The following is a 21,277-nucleotide window of genomic DNA, read 5'->3' as shown; positions in this document are numbered from 1 at the left end:
CAAATTACCCAAAGTACTTACTCAGAGGAATGGAGAGAAATGGAAGCATTTGGATCTATTAAAAACAGTGAGTGGAGAGAAAAAGGCAATTTTCCCTCTCTAAGACTGTGCTAGTGTATTTTATTGTGGTAAATCACCTTCTTTATGTAAAAGATAGCAAATCTGTTGATACCATTTGTTAGGATAGTCTTATCTCAACAAAGGGCATGCATTCAGGGTCTAAGTTTTCTGAATCTCTGCAATGTTAAACAGGACTTTAAAAAGAACTTTCAGTATGAAATACAGAGAAAGTGGGTTCACACAGCACAAATTTTATTGTAGACCAACCTAATTTTCACATTTTCCTCTCTTACAACAAGCCAGTCATTTGTCCTCTGCACTCTAATGGAAAGAAAACAAGAGTTTCTTTGTTTGTGTACATTAACTCGATGCTGTAAAAGTCATTCAGTCAAGCTTCACTATAGTTTCACCTTTAAACCTTAACCTGACTTGTAACAATATTTGTAGCCTCTAAAATTACACTGGTTGAACCCAGACGGAGTTAATCACCCTTCACTGTCTCAGTGAAAAGCATAATGACCTACCATTTAATGTGAAACCATTAAAATGCTAGAAGGGGCAAGAATTCACATCGCATGTTTAAAAATACCTCACAGACATGAATCCATACATTCAAGCTACCAGGACACTTTTCATATGGCATTTGTTTAGAGAACCAGATGGAAAATAATGACTGCTGTACACTCAAAGCCAAAAGTGTCTATTCTGCTGTCTTATGGAGTGCACCTTATACTTTAAATACTGACATAAATTATTTCTAATAAGTTCCATCTGTAACTAAACAAAGAAAATCGCAATCAAAGTGGATAATGAATGATTTTTTTTCCTTTACCTAACTACCATTGCTTCCTATATTGGGCAAATCCATCAGCAAGATCCTTTATTCCTATCTGCAAGGAATATTCCAAATGCTTCCTTCAGAACTGCTCTAATGCACAAGTCCAAAGAGGACCCGTTCTTATTCTTCTTGGAGCCTAAGGCTCCAGAGTTGGTCATTTATGTCAGCGTGAGTCACGCACATGAAATGGTGCAACAGACCCTGGACTACGTCGGTCCATCTCCCACGCACCACTTCAGATTCAGCCATGATCAACCCCGCTCTGTAGTCCTAAACGTTCTCTTCATTTTCACTTTTGCCTCTAGAATCCATCATCGTAGAGCCTGCTAGTAAGCTTTTCAGTATTGAAAGAAGACCATGGCATGCTAGTACTTCATACCATCTTAATTCACTTGAAATAAAAAAGGCAAAGTCCTCACTAGACCCTCCGAGTCCCTAAATTAGAGAGTGAGACATGCATACCTGCCATGCAGGAGCCATGCAGTCAATGAACAGGGCAGCACAAACTGGGCAACAGGACCTGACCAGACAAAGTATGAGCAGAGGGTATCAGCACACCAGGCTGCGGAGAGGATGCCCGACAGCCTCAGCCCAGCTCCGAGTGACAAACATCACACTGTGAGGGAGAGTCTGAAGTTATCAGACCATCTAGGTTTTTGAAAGAAGCTAGAAATCTGGATGTTTATGAGAAACCTCAATTTTTAAATGTCGCCTAAATGTTTTTAAATGATGTGAAAGAAGCCAACTACCTCTGCCGATTGGAATAGAAGGTTGGTGGGTGATGCCATTTTACAACAAACTCCCATTTCTCACCATATTTGGACGAACTGCCCCTTCTAGTCCTCTAATTTAACAAGCTTTTCCTACCTCAGAACCTTAGCACTTACTTTTCCCCATGTTTCTTTGCATTCATTCTTATCCATTAGATCTCAGCTGAAATGTCTCCTCTTCAATCTTCCCTGGGCTATTCTATCTGACCAAGTCCTCCCAACAAGTCACTACCACATTACCTTATTTGATTTTTCTTATAGTTTGCCATCCCTGTGAAACAGGATTTGACCAGTTCACACTGGTAAAGTTAATCTGTAGGCAATGGCTTTTACGATATACTAATAAAACCCACCTTCAATAAAAATCAATACAGAATATGCTGAACCAATCCAATACACATACACATACACACACACACACACACACACACACACACACACACGTGTACATACACACAAAACTTTCAAGCTTCACTACGTCCTAACAGCATATCAGCAGGCTGACTGGTTGTTGTTTGTTCACTAAATATCTACAATATTTTTTTTTGCAAGAATACAGAAAGAAACACTGTGTGAGTATAAAAAATACTATATATACACACATATAAATATGTATGTTTATAATGTGTATGATTTCTATAGAAATGGGTTAACGTGCAAGCAGCTATTAACCTACCTAAATACATTAATAGTTGTGCCAGCTGGACTCTCTTTGAGGTGTATCTTCCTGCAGATAGATGTAAGCAGTGGTTCTCAGCTTGAGGCAACTGTTCCCCCTATGAGGCCTGGCAATGTCTCGAGACATTTTTGCCTCTCACAACTAGGGGGATGCTACTGACATCTAGTGATACAGGCCAAGGAAGCTGCTAAACATCCTACAAGGCACAGGGCATCCTCCAAAGAATCATTTGGCCCAATATGTCATTAGTACCAAGCTTAAGAAACCCCAACGTAGGGTTTTCTCCCTCACTCCAACTTTGCCAGAAAAAGGAATAGCTGCCTCATGTTTCGTTTTTTGGGGAGGTAGGAAATGATTTTAAATTTGTTCCTAACATCATCATGAATATTTTTTTTTAAGGTATTGATTGGTTCTCTGTGAGTATGTTAGTTCCGTAAGAGACCAAAATAAAACCTCTTATTGTTTCGATTTTGGTTTGCAGCTAGTACAGTTCTTGGTCCTTTCTAAGCCATCAATGAGTGAATAAATGAATCTGGTAGCAGTGACTGATTTTATGCTTCACCTTGGCCATGTCTCTAAATATTCGCCGAATAAGTGAAGCACTCAGCTTTAAGTACAAGATGCTGTGTTGGGTTCTAGGCACATACAGATCAAGAGATTGTTCCTGCTCTCGTATTATTTAAAATCTGACATTGGAAACTAGCAAAAAGCCCAACACAATATAACTCATGAAGCCTTATAGTAAATGCATGAAGAGACTGCTACACAGAACACACAGAAGGGCCAATTCACCCGGACTTAAAGAATTGGGAGATGATGTGGAGAGGATGGGAGTCTAAAATGTCCTCTTAGACATGATGCCTGATTTGTTTCAGCCATACTGAGTACTAATTAGGCTGAGGATGGGAGGAAGGAACAGCATTTTGAAAGATGAGCCTTGAGAATTTGGAACGAGCAAGTAGTTTAGCATTGCTGGGGTAAGTGCGTGGCTTCTCCTTGGAAATGAGAGCAGGCACACATTAAGACTCTAATCTGTGGCTATAATGAATTTCTGACTTACGTAGTATACATTAGCCAGACTTGTTTCCTCCCCACTCTGAGATTCTGTGAGCCTATTTCTTCATTCAATTACCTCATTATAGGCCTGCCCTTAAACATCTTTCTTCATAACCTGCTTTTGTCATACTTGTTTCCTGGAAGTCTTTCTGAACCTAGGTAGCCATGATCATGAGTTAACACTTTAATTTCAAAATGAGCAACGCTAGTAATTCCAAAGAGCAAAACTTACCTAAAATCATTCAGCGCTCATGCAACCAGAGGTCCTTTGGACTAGGACTTTGTCTGAATCATTTTTATATTTTTAGTGTTTATCTCAGATAACGTTATAGAGCAATTACTCAGCAAATATTTGTGGAGTTAAATTGTGATTTGAATCAACTCCAGACCCCATGATTTTTTCTAAATCGATAGTGCATACTGAAATTGTAACGTACTTATCAAAGAGTAAACTTGCTCAAAATTTAGGTGAATTCAGCTAATACAGACTTAGAAATGACCATTTCCTTTCATTTCCCCTTCTTCACTATATCCCTTTAGTCTTATGTACAGGCTCTCATAATTTTAATTGTCATGCTGGGACTCTGGTCCCCCTCTCCACACAAGAACGCAGGATATGGTGAGGCCAAAAGGAATATCCACAGAGCCATGGATGGGGGGTTCATACCACTAGTCTCGCTGGCAGCTGGGTTGGAGACAAAGGAAGAAGGAACGGCGGATTGTGATTACACACTGTGCAATCCGCCGTTCCTTCTCTGCCAAGCAACCAACCAACCCCTTGCTAACTGCAATTCGAGCTTGCTAGCTCAGCCACAGCAGTTATAGCAGTGGCCAATGGCTAAATGGTTACAGCTGATGGCCAACTAGTTACAGCTGACGGCCATCTACTACTCAAGCCAGCACCTTTCCACGTGAGGCCAAGAACCCGGAAACTGCTCTCTGGGACTCTGTTCCCACACTAATCTAAACAGTAATAATAATGACAAAGCAGGCAAGAAGAACTTGTTCTATTTGAGGTCTTGTTCTCTGTCTCCCTCTTTATCCTCAAGCCTCTCACTGGAGAAACTTCTCTTCCCAATTATACTAAGGTTTCTACCGAGGCTGTATCTGTAAATTGGACAATTCTCTTAAAGTCTGGATGCAATTTTTAAAACATTGCAGGCATAGCACTGCAGGCATTATAGAATGATCAGGTGGACAATCCACCGTCGTCATAACTTCAGCTTACCAAAATACCAGTCAGTGTTCCCTCTCTCTAGACTGGCCCTCCTTTATCATTAAAGTCCCTGTTGCCATGGAGTCATCTGAGAGTCATGTGAAATCCTCCCATCATTCGCGCTTGCTAGCTCAACCATGGCACTTATAGCAGTGGCCAATGGCTAACTGGTTACAGCATAATATAATCATGCATAATATCATCTATCAATCCATCTATTCATCCTACTATCCCCAAACTCTTGATCTTTCCCCTTAGCTTCATTTCCATCTCCAGTTCTATTGTTCCATCATCTTTTCCCTTTATGAGTTTAACACCCTCCTAAGTCTTCTCATCGCCTGTAGTATCCTGCTCATTCAATCCACCTTCCATGACAATGGTAGAGAGATCCTTCTAGCCCACCTAAGTGAGCAGTTTCTTCCTTACCTAAAAAATGTTTCATGGTTTTTCTTTGCCACATACTGAAGTTCAATCTACTTAGCAGAAAATAAGAGAATTTTCATATTCGGACCACAGGTTTATCCTCACAGGCATTTGATTTATAAGTAATTCCAAATGATTTCTGGTTTCTCCAGCATCCAACATGATCCCCCGTCTTTTGGCCTATTCCTATGTGTTTCTTCTGCTTACTTAGTCTGATGGACAAACAAGCAGAAGAATGGATATTCTTCAACACCTAGTTCAATTATTGTTGAAATATTCCCGGACCCTAGTAGGAAGTCCATTTTTCCTTCTTGCACTTCTATGTATGTATGTATTATTAAGTACTATTATTAAGTACTATTGTTAAGTATGTATGTATTAAGTACTATTATTACTAATTAGTACTTAATAAGCTTTAGTACCACTACTCCAATGCTCTATCTACTGCTTTCCCAACAAATATATTCACGTGGAGAGATAAAATGAAATAATATTTATAAGATACATGTATGTTAAGGTTTGGAAGTAAAAGTTCTTTACATAAATTTGAGCTATTGTGAAATTGAAATTACGTCTTTATTGAATAATCTAAAAAGTACTATAATTTATAATTTGTCCTATCAATAGACACACAGTTTTATCTCATCTTATTACACACACACACACACACACACACACACACACACACGATTTCAGCAATTCAGTACTGGTGTGAATCCTGAGGTTTATTTCTGTATCATCTTTTTTAACTTCAAACTTATACCACTTATTTAATATTTTTATGAGGAAAATAATGCCTTTTTTTCCCATTTAATCTCAAAACTCATTGAGGCAGATATTACTACTATCCCCAATTTACAAATGAGGCAACTAAGCCTTCTGAAACATAAGCACTATACCCAAGTTCACATAGTTCACTATTGTAACAATCATATTTTCTTATTTTTTTTATATTCTTGATGCTCCAGCATCTGGGGCGTTGCTGACGGCGAGAGACCGCCTCTCCCAGGGCTAGCCTACCCTTAGGGACAGCAAACATTCACCCAAGAGCACACTTTTCCAATATAAACCCACCAGTCCAGTCCATACACTGACCAGCCTCTTCCACCTGGATCTAACACGCCACGAGGCAGTATTTCTCTGTCCTAATCACCCCAGAGCCAGGTGGCGGGCAACTAGGGACCATCTCTGTAGCCCACACCCCGCGGAAATTATTGAAACCATCCAATCCTAAACCTGCTCAGCTTTCATACATTACCTCATTCATCCCTTCCCACAAAAATCACAATAATGGATTTTGCCCAAGCTTTCTCCTGCCTCTTTCTGCCTCCCAACGAGCCCTGGAGCCTCCCCATGTCATCCTGCGTGGCGACCCCGGCCACCCGTTTCTTGGGATCTGTGAGTAGGATCCTCTGCCTTCATGACAGACATTTCCAAGTCTGCATGTCTTAAAACAAACGCTGGGTATATTTTAAAACAGCTATTGATATGCCAAGATTAGAGCACACACAGACAGACACACAGAATGTGATCTTTATTACATCAATGAATAACTTTAGAGGCTGAAATGTTACCCACTGTATTGTTCTATAAATGACACTGAACTCATCTAAAACTCAGGTTCTTATACAACAATATCAATGCTTCTAATTTGATTTTGGAGTTCTTGAAGGAAGGACTGAAATAGTGAAAAATGAGAGCTGGGACAGTGTTTCTGGATTCTGAGACCGTTTAACAATATGTGACATTTGTTACTAGTACTTCTCTACCTCCCCTTTGAACTTCACTCGCCCTGTTTGCCCACCTCCGTGTTAGTCCAGGATCAAAACATCTTGATAAAGACTACCAATCAGCAAAACAATAATAAAACAACATAATAATTCATACTTAAACAGACACTAGAACAAGTCAAACTCTGTTTTGTTCTTCTCCATCCCTGACACTTCCTAATATTTGTCCCCACCCCACACTCCAAATGAAAATTTCCATACCCCAAATGCTAAAAAGCTGAATACCAAGTAAAAGGATCTATAATCTGATTAAAATAATTCATAGTCAATTGCAAATCTTTTAATCCTCTTCGAGGCATTAACTTTTTTTTTTAATTGAGGGGGAAAGCAATTTGATATAGCTCTAATTGTTGGCATTTTTGTACAGCATAAACAATAATATATTTTGCTTTATACGATAAAAATAACTATCACACTGGCATGGTAATCTGCCCAGAAATCTGTCCAGCCTGTCAAATTAACCCTGAATTTTCTTTAACAACAGTCACACTTCTGATTTTGTTTGTTGTTTTTTAAATATCTAGTCAGAGGTATGAAGGTTTGGATTCTATCTAGGCATAATTTTTATATTTAGGGTTTGTAAGTCAAGGTCTATACAACCAACTATCATAAATGAGTTTCTTAAAAAAAAAAACCAAAACACCTTGATAAAGACTACCAATCAGCAAAACAATAATAAAACACCATAATAATTCAGACTTAAATCGACACTAGAACATGTCAAGCACTGTTTTAAACACTTTACATATATTAACTTACTTAACCTTCACAATAACCCTATGAGGTAGGTACCCAAATTATTTCCATTTTACTGATAAGGAAAGTTGAGATAACCTACTAGGGTGATATGGCTGGTTAGCAGATTTCAAACCAAGGTATTTTAACTCTGACGCCCATCCCCTTATAATCACAACACTCTACTAAAAGGCACATTGACTAGAAGAATCTCACTGATAGATAATCTAACTCACTGTGTTGTTCCTAGGTAAAAAACTACAGAATTTAAATTCTGTAAGTGGCCCAAACAACAACTCTTTGAATTCCGGCATTGTACACATGAAGAAACTCACCCATGGATGGCATGGTGAAAAGCTACTTAGTGGCAGTTTCAAAGCCAGGAACAATGATGTCTGAATCCAAGTGATGTTTTGTCTTCCCTATACTACAGTTAATCCATAAAAAAATCATAGGAAAAATCTACAAACTCCAAGCAAAGGTAGACATCCAAAGTCCTATTCAATCCATTGTGTAGAATCCAGTAAATACATAACTATTGAGTGCCTCCATTTATAAATTACTTCCAAATTTGGTACTTTACAACTTCTACCACAAGTTGTTCAAGACGTTTGCTTTTTTTTTTAAACAATGGGATGAAGTTTTGTGATATTTGGCACTTCTGTTTTTTTTCTCCTTTCCAATTTTCATTTCTATTTCTAAAAGGATAAAACTGTATGTATTTAAGTATAAGAGGAAGTACTGAACACCCTTATACAACTCCAGTCAAAGGAATTTCGTGTATTGAATCACTTCTTAATTTACCAAATGATGTATATACTGGTTGTAATTAGTTAATTAGACATGGGCCATCCTATTAAAGTCTGAAAGGCAACCTAGGTAAGTAAATGCAACCTAGCATGATTGTGGGCAACATCACAGTGCTAGGGAAACACCTAAGAAGAACATCAAATCTATACCTGGTGGGAGGAAGGGGCAGCTAAGCTTTTCTGACAGAGACACCTGTCATTGCTTAGGCCAAACAGGACTGGGATGGAAAGCAGGGCAGGTAAAAGGAGAGAAAGAAATGGGCCTAGACAGAGCATTCCCAAACAAAAGTAGCATTTAGTAAAATTTAGAGCATTTAGTAGCATTAAGAAAAGCCACAGTGCTAAGAGGGTATTCACCTGGCTGGAGATGGTTGACAGGCAGGGACCCATAATAACGTAGGTATGCGATATAATCAAATCCATAATGCCAATGCATCCAAACACAAAGTCCTCTATTTTAAGAAATAAGTCAAACATGAAGATTCTCTACATGGAAGTAAAGAAAGAGAAAAAATAGAATTATGGTCCCAGGAACAATAAAGGTGAACAACACATAGGCAAATGAGTTCATATGTCCGCATTATATTCTTTTAAAGGTTGTAGTTTTTGAACTAGAGAAATAATTTTCAAAGAAACATGGAAATCATGACTGCCCTTCCAAATGAGGAAGAATCCATTATTATTGCCAAGCTATTTTTTCAGAGCATCGGTTAATGCTCATCTTTAAACATGCCTCCGATGAAATGTTGGTGATGGTTTCCAGCTTCAAATGAATCAGCTCTCCTTGCTCAGGGCACATTACTGCTTCTGACCTCTTCCCTTGCCTGTCCCTTGACCTCCCACTCACACATTATGCCCTGCCTCATGCCTCTGAGCATCTCATATCATTCGTGAGCTGTGGCTCTAGAATACATCATGAAGAGGGCTGCCACTGATAGATTCTAAAATAAGTAACGCTCCTAATGATCCCCGATGGGACTCTGCTTTATCCCTCCAGTAGGCTGAGTCGTTCAAAAACAACAACAAAAAATTATATGCACATTACATGACATATAGTGAATAGACACATTTACCTTTAAGTATATTTTACTTTGATTTAGCAAGAAATGACCTGTTTTTTTTTCTAAGTTAACAAAAGTTTCTTCACATAGATTGGCTTTGCAGTATATCTTGAACACCTGAGTAAATTATACCATTGCTGTGTTGCTTAAAGAAATCCTCCAAACGTGATTTTAGAAACATTTATGAATTATGCACAAGGTTTTCTCACAGCAATGCTAGATTTGCTCTTTAAAACAGTGCATAAATCAATGTTTTGTAAAGCAAATAATATTTTTCACTGACAAATTATTTCAGAGATGCTTTATTCTCATTCCTGGTTAATATTCAATTGGCAATGATTACTGACCCTTTAGATTAAGCTTCTCTGTTGTTAATTTTTCTGTCAAATAGCTAATGATCTATAAATAAATACTAAAACAAATAAGGAAACTGAATTTTACAAAGGTCCTGCAATAAATTCTTTCAGAAGGTAAAAGGCTTCTTTGCAATTCAGCCACAGCTCCAATTTTCTTTATTTTTATTTCTTGAGATTTCCTTAATGTATTTTCTAACCAGTAATTTATATGCAACACAGTGGTGTGTCTCTTAATAGCAATCAGTAAACCTTTAGACCCTCTGTGTTGATAATTTCTCTTCTTATTCAAGAATATATTTATTTATTCAGTTCATCAGGGACTCTAAGCTCATCAAAGGGCTTGTGGTTTTGTTTTCTTTGTTTGTTAGCTTTAGGACAAAAGAATAAACATAAACAGTCAAACTGATTACTTTGCCTGGCTCAACAAATACAATTTGCAAAATGTAAATAGCTCCCAATGAAGGCAGAAGCTTTTGGTTAAATAAATAAGCCATTATCCTGCTGTATGGTTACTAGTCAAATACAGAAGGATGGCCAAACATCAGAAAAGTAAAAGTTCCTAAAATGCAGAAGATAATAGAAAGTGAGGGGATACCGATGTATTACTTAGAGCAGGCATAAGCAGCAACATATAGTCATATGTGAGATGGTGTAACATTGCAGCCCCACAATAGGGACCTGTGGGCCACATTTGGTGTGAAGATTAATTAATAATTATTATTATTAATTTGACTCAATTGCTTCCATATATCAGTTGGGAGATTTCACTTAAAAATACGGATTTATGCCTTCTCTTGAAAACTCAGAAAGTCCGTCTACCTTGGGCCCATATTTCTCGATGGCAACATCCAGCCAACCATCCCTTAGAACCTTCCTTACACAAGCCCTGTATAGGAACTTCTATTTTCCACCATAATGCAATACTGTCAGAGAAGAAAAACAAAAACTCACAAATTCTACTTTGTTTATCTTCCCTGACAAGAATTACGACCTTAGACCAGAGAGAGAAGTTCTAAGATATAAGATATCTTATATACCAGTGGGAAATTAACGTAGCAAGATAAGTATCTACTAGCTTCCTACTACATTTTAAATCTCCTGATCTACAATAGCATTAAATCCCGATATCGAGATAACTTTTAGATAAAAGATGTATCAGAAGACTAGGAAAAATGTGAAAGTTATCTACATTTTTAACTAAAAAGGAAAGTAGAGTCCTTAAACTTTATGTTACACTTTAGGACACTGGCAAAATAGAAATTAAAAACAATAACAACAAGAACAACATAACCAAGGAAAATGACTCTTTATAATATGAGGAAAATTGGAAGAAAATCAGGATTTGTGTCTGGAGAATAGAAGGTTTAGAAAGAACATAATCACTGGCTTCAAATACTGACGAAGTTCCATGTAGCAACTGCACTAGGTTTACCATGGTAGCTTTGGAGTGTAAATACCAAGGCCAGTAGGACAGGAAATAAAGTTGATTCTTAACTTAACATGAGAAATTTAAAAAGAAAGAAAACGGTACATAGACTCTTCCATACCATGAGGAGATGGTTCCTGTCATCTAACGTGATGAGGGAGAATAAAGACTCTGCATTCCGGGTACTGCAGAGAGGGTAGGAGTGCAGAGAGAGAATGCACTAAGGTATGTACTGTCCAACCGAGTCTCTGACAGGTAAAGATCAACATAGGCCCCCTGTTTTTCAAAAGTTTGCTTTATGCCTCTTCACTTTTACTAAAGAACTATTATTAGTACCTGTTTTCACTAAGGGAATCCAAAGAGGATTTTCTCTTTTATGAAAAAAGGCGCAAAGCTAAAGTAGCATTCAGCGTTTGATGTGCAGTGAGATATTTACTACAGAGGCAGAGGAAGTGACCCCGCTGAGCTCCTTCCCTGGGAACCACACCCAGCATCTCAGCAACAAGCCATCATAGCTTTGAACTGTGTCTGTGGACATCTGTGCTTTATCTCGATTTATTGTGTGCATCCGAGAGCAAGATGTGTCCCAAGGTAATTGCTTCTTCCCTTTACACCATTTCAGCTTAGGAAAGATTGCATAGGAACCCTACTTTTGGATAGCAGGGAAACCTATATAATACACATTGCATCATATTTAAGTCTATGTATCTGTATACTGCTGTCCGTACCCTCAGGGAAAATGCCAAAAAATAAATGTCTTAATCTCTAAGATTTAGGTCACCACGTTTACATTTATTTACATAACCTTTTCTCCATTTGATGGAAGCTTTTTATGGTCTAACATAGTATTGCACAGCAGTCACGCATACTTCTATTAAAGTACCTACGTGGCAATCAACTATTCACCATAAATTCCGTAAGTGCAAAGAATGAGCTTCTTTTTTTTAAAATAATTTGTTGCCTGGTAAGGTCGATTAATGAAAGGATGAATGCAATTACTAAATAATAACCTTTAAAGTATAACAATGTTGTAAAAATCTATAATATAGCCAATCGTAAAATTTACTTCTTCAAACAGAGTATGTCAGTTTTTTCAGATCACCACTCCTAGATGCACCTCTTCAATACTTCCCCTCCCCAAACAAGAGATTCCTTTTTTCTCTTTGGGAACCTACAGATTCTTGGAAGATTTCCCTGACAAAGTAAATCACCTTGATCTGTCAGTTCCCAAAGTGTAGTTCTCCCTCCTCCCATTATATCAAAACATCTTTCATTCATAGAGTGCCAACAATTCACTAACGTGATTCAACATTCATTTTCCTGTCTATATGTACACAACCTGTATCTTGTATTAAGAGCTCTTACACATTATCTAGTATGTCTGAAACATAAGTATCTAATAGTAGTAACACTACTACTAGTTGTGTTGACAGCTGGTTAATAATAATTTTTTTATTGTTCTCAAGATTGATAGTAATTAGTTTACTGAGGAACACAACGTTATTAAAATCCACTAATAATAAACAAGTAGCATTATCAAGCACAAATGAACGGCACACTGCAAAACAATGAATGCACAGAAATAAAATTTTTATGACGTATACTTTAAAACAAAGAGTAAAAGCCTAAGTCTAAGACCCCAGGTCTCCTATAAAGGACCATTTTAGATATGATGCTGTTTTGATTAGTGGTACAAAGTAAGGAACTTGGAAAAGCTTCAATCTTCCATTAAACCTTATGTAAAGTCACAAACCTATAGAAATACAGATGAGAATATAAATGTACCTCCCATCGATGTATTTGTAAATACCTTTGTAGAAAACCACTGAGTTTAGCTGAGAAACCTATACCTAAGAAATTATAAAACAATCTTAGACATATAGATTTAAAAGAGTAAGAAAAGCAAAAGAATAACATTTTGAAAACTACATTACTTCTGAAAGGGTATTGGTTATAGTACTTTTTTGATAGTTATTACAGACTCTGGCAGGTTTCACTCACAGGGGTCAGTTAACCAATGACATATTCTTTGCTTTCTATAAAACTTGTCATATGAGGGCCGGCCCGGTGGCTCAGGTGGTTAGAGCTCCATGCTCCTAACTCCGAAGGTTGCCAGTTTGATTCCCACGTGGGCCAGTGGGCTCTCAACCACAGGGTTGCCGGTTCAATGATTCGAGTCCCACAAGGGATGGTGGGCTGCGCCCCCTGCAACTAGCAACTAGCAACGGCAGCTGGACCTGGAGCTGAGCTGCGCCCTCCACAACTAAGACTGAAAGGACAACAACCTGACTTGGAAAAAAGTCCTGGAAGTACACACTGTTCCCCAATAAAGTCCTGTTCCCCTTCCCCAATAAAAAAATGTTAAAAAAAGAAAAAAACTTGTCATATGAGAAGGACACAACTTTAAAGGAATGGTAATCACAGATTCTAACCAAGCTACTGCTTAAAATGATTTTATTATCTATCACTAAGTAAATCATCTACTTTCAAACTCAAGAAACAAAATTTCAATACAATTTTCTTAGAGAAGTTAGATCCCAGTGATAGCATTTTCTACGTAAGAAAAAAAATTTTTAATTAAATTTATTGGGTTGACAATAAATTAAATTTATGAGGTGACAATGGTTAGTAAAATTAAATAAGTTTCAAGCGTAAAATTCTATAACACATCATCTATATATCACATTGCGTGTTCACCACCCAGTCAGTTTAGTTCTCCTTCCATCACCATATATTTAACCCCGTTTACCCTCTTCTACCACCCCCCTCAATTGTATAAGTGAATAGACAGTGAAAATTTCTATTCACTTATACAATTGAGCTCTCACAACACTTACTTGGTTCTTACTATCTCAAATTTACTCCATAAACTGAACATCACTGAATTCCACTAAGCCATGTTATGGGGCTCAACTAAATGTTTCTGTGTTCTATGGTGTATAATACTAGGGTGCACTCTTTTTGGTGGGTTATCATGAGACAAGCAGAAGAGAGAAACAAATAATCACATATACCAGAAAAATCTAACATCTAAAACAGAAGTAAAACAGCTTGATAGCACAAGCTACTTCCCTCACACAAAAAGCATCTTTGCCTTGTTATACACAGTCTATACTGTTTCATCTACTAACACAATCATTTTCCTTTAAGAGCATAGTGTAGTGTGTCTACATAATGGTGAAGAGCAAAAATCCTGGGGCCAGATGGGCTGTTTCCAAATCCTCACTCCATGACACTAGCTGACTGACCCTAGGCAAGAAACTTTACTTTTCTGAACCTCATTTTCCACGTTGATAAACAAAAATAATAACAATGCATTTGTTCCTAATGTGGTGTTAAATAAGATAAGGCACACTGGCACTTTTCCAGGTAGATAGTAAACATTTTATAAATTTTAGGCTTTGAAATTACTATTACTAGAGATGTTATTATTGATTAAGGTAGTCCTTCAGGTTCAGCGTATAAAATTGGGCCTATACAGCATCAATTAATCATATAATTCAATCACTTGCTTTTTTCCCTCATTTATCAAGTAAAAAAATATATATTAAACAGTATATATGCATTATTTATATTATTTATATTGTATATAAATAACATGTATGTTCAATAACCGTGTATTTAAAACATTGTTAAATATGTCAAATTTAAAATGGTTAAAGGGTAACTTTTAATATAAGGTCCTAGGAAATGTTGAGCTCCTGGGATTAAATGATCCTTAACAGGAAAAAAGATCATATAACACAGTGAACTATACCAAATCTAAATAGCTGCCATTATGATGCTTCTATTTATGCTAATTCATCAAGATTAATAGCAACTATCTTGTCAGTGAATGTCCCTCCTTTCCGCAGAGTACCAGGTAAAGTCTCTGCCTCTCGTATTTTCCTTCTACATTTTCAGGTTTTGGAAATATACCAGGGATGCCAAAAAATGTATACACATGACTTGTTACCTTTTGTTATCGGTATATATTGGGTATTACATCTTAATACAGTTTTTCCTTTCTTAAAATGTACCCTCTGTATCACTAAACTCATTAATTTAAGCAAGTTCTAGTTCCAAATGTGATACTACTTTTGCTAAGAAAACTTTCACTTCCCCTCAAATGCAACAGAGAAAAACACATGAGTTTCTTTTCCACAGCCTGTACAAGCCACTTTACTTCATTCAGACAACTAGCTAATTGAATAGTCTGGAGACACTGAAATTACTTCTCAAACCAGGCAACTGAAGTAGTTTAAAGCTACCCAGAGGCGTGTGGTTAACACATACAAATGTGCTTTAACTCACTTCGTTATACGAGCAAGCACCATTTTAGTGAAGTTTCAAAGTGATAAAGTCAGCCTTTTAAATGTAGGGTGAGTCAACAAAATCAGCTTTAGATCTGTGAAAGTAAAAAGTGTATATTTGTATTTCCTTTATATAGGAAAAGAATTGCAGGCAGACACTTTTAACCAAACTAAAAGTTAGTACACCTTAGTGGGGGAAAGAAAAAAAATCACATGCTAAAACAGAAAATGTAACATGGTATGCAAATTATTTAAGTTTAGAGATCAAACTATAAGACTTAGTTTATCTCATTAGCACCATATGATGCCAAATGATCTTAAAACCGATGTGTATGGCCTGTTTCACTCATTCTTTGGCCTCATTTTCTTTCCAAAATCTACCTGGAATTGCTAATGACATACAAGGGCCTCAGTGACATTAGTGGAAACTAGTATCGAGCCTGTTTCCCCTTCTGTTAAAATCCAGGTATGAGCTTACCAAGATGACGTTTTTCCCCATAATGGTGCCTAAATTATGACCATACATATCACACTAAAAAAGATTTTACGGTCATATAAACACTGTCTCTTATTATGCTTACTGAAATTTTAAGTTAAATCAAGAGATATGCATCTGAAATGATTTTTAAAGTAATACATGGCCACATGACACAATTTTGTTATTCTTAAAATACTACTTTTCCTCACATGAAAAGTCTACAAAGGAACAGGGATAACAAACTGGGTCTCCACTATTCTCCAGAACTTCTTGCAAATAATTTTAAAGGAAACTTCCAAGTACTCCATGCTCCTTCCATAGCTGACTGAATAAGCCATCCCTGGCTCTCAGGTCATGTATAGATGAGTTGAACCTAGGCATAGGTGGCCCATTTTTGAACTTGATACTTTCTGAAATCCAATCAAGAGCATCTTGAGAAAGTAGCACCGTGAGCTGCCACTGCTAGAAGTGCATTAAACATAGGTTTTCTAGGGGCAGCCTGTTAGCTCGGTTTGTTAGAGTGTGGTGCTGTTAACAACAAGGTTGCCAGTTCGATCCCTGCATGGGCCACTGTGAGCTGCGCCCTGCACAACTAGATTGAAACAACTACTTGACTTGGAGCTGATGGGTCCTGGAATAACACACTTAAATAAATAAAAGTTTAAAAAAAAAAAAAAAGCCTTGGGAAAAAATAATAGGTTTTCTACTAAAGAAGACTAACACAATCTAAAAAATAGATCAACAGGCCAGCCTGGTGGCTCAGGCGGTTGGAGCTCCATGCTCCTAACTCCAAAGGCTGCGGGTTTGATTTCCACATAGGCAAGTAGGCTCTCAACCACAAGGCTGCTGGTTCGATTGATTCCTCGATTCCCACAAGGGATGGTGGGCTGCACCCCTGCTACTAAGATTGAACACAGCACCTTGAGCTGAGCTGCCGCTGAGCTCCCAGATGTCTCAGTTGGTTGGAACACATCCTCTCTACCACAAGGTTGCCAGTTCAACTCCCGCAAGGGATGGTGGACTGTGCCCCCTGCAACTAGCAACGGCAACTGGACCTGGAGCTGAGCTGCGCCCTCCACAACTAAGATTGAAAGGACAACAACTTGCTTGAAAAAAAGTTCTGGAAGTACACACTGTTCCCCAATAAAATCCTGTTCCCCTTCCCCAATAAAATATTTTCAATAAATAAATAAATAATAGATCAACAAAAGAATGTATTCCCACCTAACTCAGGACCACATACCTCTGTTGGCCATTTGCTTGTATCCATTCACGGTGCTTTAATGCTTCATTTACATGTTAAACTAGGTGACAGGCATTAAGCCTATGCACTATTTAGCATCAAACTTGTGATACAAGGACATTTTCTACAATTGTCTATCTTCTATAAACTCTCCCCCAAAGCATGACATAAATTAATTAAATAAAATAAACAGATATTCTTTTCCAGCCCTAAGCCATGGACAGCTGTGAACACCACAGAGGTTCTTCTTTCCTTCAATGTAGTCAGAAAAATACGCACAGTCATGCAGTTCCAAATATTGTTTTATGTGTGGAACAATATTGTCGTAAGATGTTTGGAAGCCAAGTAAAATCACAGAAGTAAGGGAATTTATAGCAGCCTGTTTTGGCTGAAGGAAAATGAGACTGAGCTCTCCCATGAAGCAAGCAACATGATACCTTCCCGTGTTAGGAACAGTCTTTTGGATGGTTTAAAAGAGAAGGCAAAGAAGTGGAGATCAAAGCTATCCCCTGTACACTAGATAATCTTTTTTCTTCCTCTTCTTCCACAGCAAGATTGAAGGGAAGGGCTGAAAGTGGAGGGAGAAGGGGAGTGGGAAACCATGCTAATCCAGAATTGTAAAGAAAAGAGGTGGCCTTTTGATCTCTACAGGATGGCAACTTTATTGGCTATGCATAAGCAGTTTCCAACCAGCTGATCAACCAGGTATTAACCTCAACTCTTCCATGATCAGTAACCATGAAGTGACTCATCTGTCAACCAGAAGGCCCATCTACTACTAAATGACCACCAGCCCATGTCCAACCCAGAGGGGAAGAGTGACCCCAGGGGAAATGACTGTCTCTCTCTCTCTCACTGGGCTCTTTGCTGATGAGTACCAATTATTTGCCATTGGACTCACAGAAAAATCTTCCCTCAAGAAGTGTGCATGAACGAGAACAGCATTCATTTTCCAAAATGCAGCTTGAAATCGCTGAGCATCTACATCACCAGCGGTCACTGTTTTTGACTTCTGTTCAGTTTCTTCTTTGAAGTGTCTCAAAAAATGCAGATGCGACAAAGGCTGGATATGAGTTGGTTGGATACAATAATTGGTTATCTTGCCAGGTGATCTAAAAATTTAAAGACCAGTTACTTAATGGCAAGAAAAAGAATGCCTCCCTTACAAATTCTCAAGTGTTCCAGACAGTCTTATTTGGACGGATTTTCTTTGGACAAGTTTAGAGGTAAAAAATTGATTGAGCCTTTAATCTTTCTTATTTATATTCTTCATTTCTCTCTTTCAACTAGGAAAGTGCGGTAGTTAAGAGTTTTACAATCAGCTTGGTTCAAATCCTTGCCCATCCACATCTCCTAACTCTCTATGATGTAGATTCTACAACGATAAAATAAAGATAAGGTAATATTTTTACTAATAACAGCACCTATACCATAGGGTTCGTAGAAGCATTAATTAAGATAATGATGAATGTTCAATAAATGATAGTCATATCTTCATAGCAATAGTTGTCATCGTCATAAAATTTTTTATGGTACCCCAGAATTTCAATTTGACCCCTTTTTTTTTATTTCCTTCTTTTACTTTATTGGTCTGCTCTAAGCAAACGTGCTATGATATAGAAAGCAACCACTAACTTTTTCACTCCTCTATAAACTGAGGTAGTCAATATTCTGAAGTCTTATTAAATGTAGCTTTAAATAAAAACTATTCTATCAACTCATTAAATATTTAAACATGTTTCCAAATGCTTTCTGTTTCAAAAAATGCAAAATGTCTACTTCTTTATATAGTTGTTAAATAGGTAGTATACATACGGCCATCAAATTTTTGGAAATCCATTTTCAGAGATGCTTTTCTAGCTGTATGGGTCAGAGGGTGCACTTAGATTTGGCTGCTACGTCTACCTACTTCCACTCCACCTCTTCCTGTATTTTAAACCTAGCTAAATTCTTGATCTGTTTCTACTACTATACTTTTCTAGACTTCTGCTTCTGGTTTCACTTTTTTCTCCCTTTCTTATTACAAAATTTCTTAATTTATTCCACAGATGATTTTAGCCCTAATTTTAAATCAAATATTGATTTTGATTTCCTTCGATTTTTCTATAAGAAATCAAGCTTACAAGGCAGTTATACTTTTATTTTAAGAATTAAACCTTTTTAAAAGTGCTAGAAATGAACCTAAACATCACCTTAGCATCTTTTGTGAACACAGAATGTGGCACATGAAGACTCAACTATTTCTGATCTCCACTGACAAGCTGTTACTCAGTTTCTTCCCAATTTTATTCCTCTCGCCCAGTATTTTTAATTATATGTTTCTACTCAATGCAAAATATATAAACAAACAAACAACTTCCACTGTAGGCTTGAAATTCAGCATTTTGCACTCCTTTAACTCACACAAGAATGTTTAATTTGTCATAGTGAAGACTGAGGAAAAATTTCAGGTACACTTTCTGTTCAAAACATTGTAAATAGAGGGCCTATTATCAAGAAATAAGGATATTTTCAATGATGTCATAGCATTCATGTTAGTATATTTAAAAGCCAAAAAGTTTATAAAGAAACTAATAAAAAATTATTGGAATTACCAAAGAATCTTGCCAGAGAGAGAGAGAGAGAGAGATAAAATGGTGGGAATGAAGAAGGGGTGGGGTGGGGAGGAATAAGAGACCAGAGACCCAGATAAGTAGCTCACATAGTGAAACTTATCTAAAAACATGCCCATCTTCAAAAGACAAAAAACCTACCCTCAAAAGAAAAAAAAAAGAAAAGATAGCACAAATAAACTTCCCCTTTATTTGAAATTCTGATCTCATCCTAAATTTGAACTGAAATTCAATCACTTTTTCACTTAAAAGGAGGTTCTCACAAATGGAGTTGAGGAGAGGAAGTCTATGAAGGGAGAAGGTTTAGAATCAGTTCCTGGGAGATCACACAGATTGTTTTGTTCGGTGCTACCCTCTCTGACCCTTTCACCAAAAGTCTAGCTATCCATAGGAAAAGAACTCAGGTATACAAACTCCCTAAAGAAATTCACCTAATACATGAAGTTCTAAAGAGATATCCACTTTTCTTCAAAATCTTAGTTTCCTAGAATAAAAAGTTATCTATTATAGCATTCATTAGGTTAATAAATAAAAGACTACACAAAGCAAACACATACTCTTAAACATAATACTTTATGTTAAGTATGACATCAACACATCAAAATGAGGTTTATAATCTGTTTGAAGAAAACTGTAGGGCTTGTTAAGTTGGCAACCATGTTAAAAGGGAAAAGAATGAAAGAAAAAACAACTGACAACCAATAGATGCTTTTACAGGTTAAATCTTGTTGAAGGTACCTTACCCCCTCAGTACACTTTGATTTATTTAAGCTCACCACATTTCTCTTAAATACACTCCATTAACAAGCGATAGACTGTGATCTTATGCTTGAGGCAAGACATGAAACACAATCTTTCAAGAACTTCATTCATTCCCTGACCAGGTGTCTTGAGCACACCCAAGTCTAGTTACTTATCTAAGTTCTGTGAAGTTTTATTCAAATCAATAGTGTGACTTTAGAGTAACACACTGCCATGAAATCACCCCAGCAGTCCAATAATTTGACGGGCCTCCCAAGTTCAGATTCACAGCAAGTGTGAAAGCCATCAGAGGAATGATTAATAGCTTCAGATTAAGTATGAGGGAGCACTTCACAAGGGTACTTCTGACCTGCAAACTTGCCAAAGAAATAGATAAGTACACCTAAAAAAAAATGTAGGCTTATTAAAAATCATCAACGACTTAAATGGAAAATTAAATTAGAAAAACACAGGCAGAAATCAGTTTAAGTCTAAGATTATAAACACCTCCTATCTATTTAAATTATAAACCTCAGATACTAACTACTAATTAAATTATTAAATCTGAAAGGCTGGTACACCCCCTCCCCGGATATTTCCCCAAGTGAAGACAGAATTTGCACACCGAAGAGACCAGCTTTCAGTGATACCCTATTACTGTGACCCTATCTTTAATCTACAGCCATGATAAA

The 21,277-nt window shown here is 37.2% G+C and overlaps 1 protein-coding gene across 8 annotated transcripts in view; it reads right to left on the bottom strand.

Moving 5' to 3' along the window:
* The window catches only part of ROBO1 (roundabout guidance receptor 1), a 1,115,129-nt gene that overhangs the window by 386,702 nt on the left and 707,150 nt on the right, over positions 1-21,277 (bottom strand). The gene's annotated exons all lie outside the window — the stretch shown is intronic.

Source organism: Rhinolophus sinicus, chromosome 17 (genome assembly GCF_057876585.1).
Source record: "Rhinolophus sinicus isolate RSI-liver-muscle chromosome 17, RSI-T2T, whole genome shotgun sequence".
Taxonomy (NCBI): Eukaryota; Metazoa; Chordata; class Mammalia; order Chiroptera; family Rhinolophidae; genus Rhinolophus; species Rhinolophus sinicus.
This window is presented reverse-complemented; position numbering and strand designations above follow the sequence as displayed.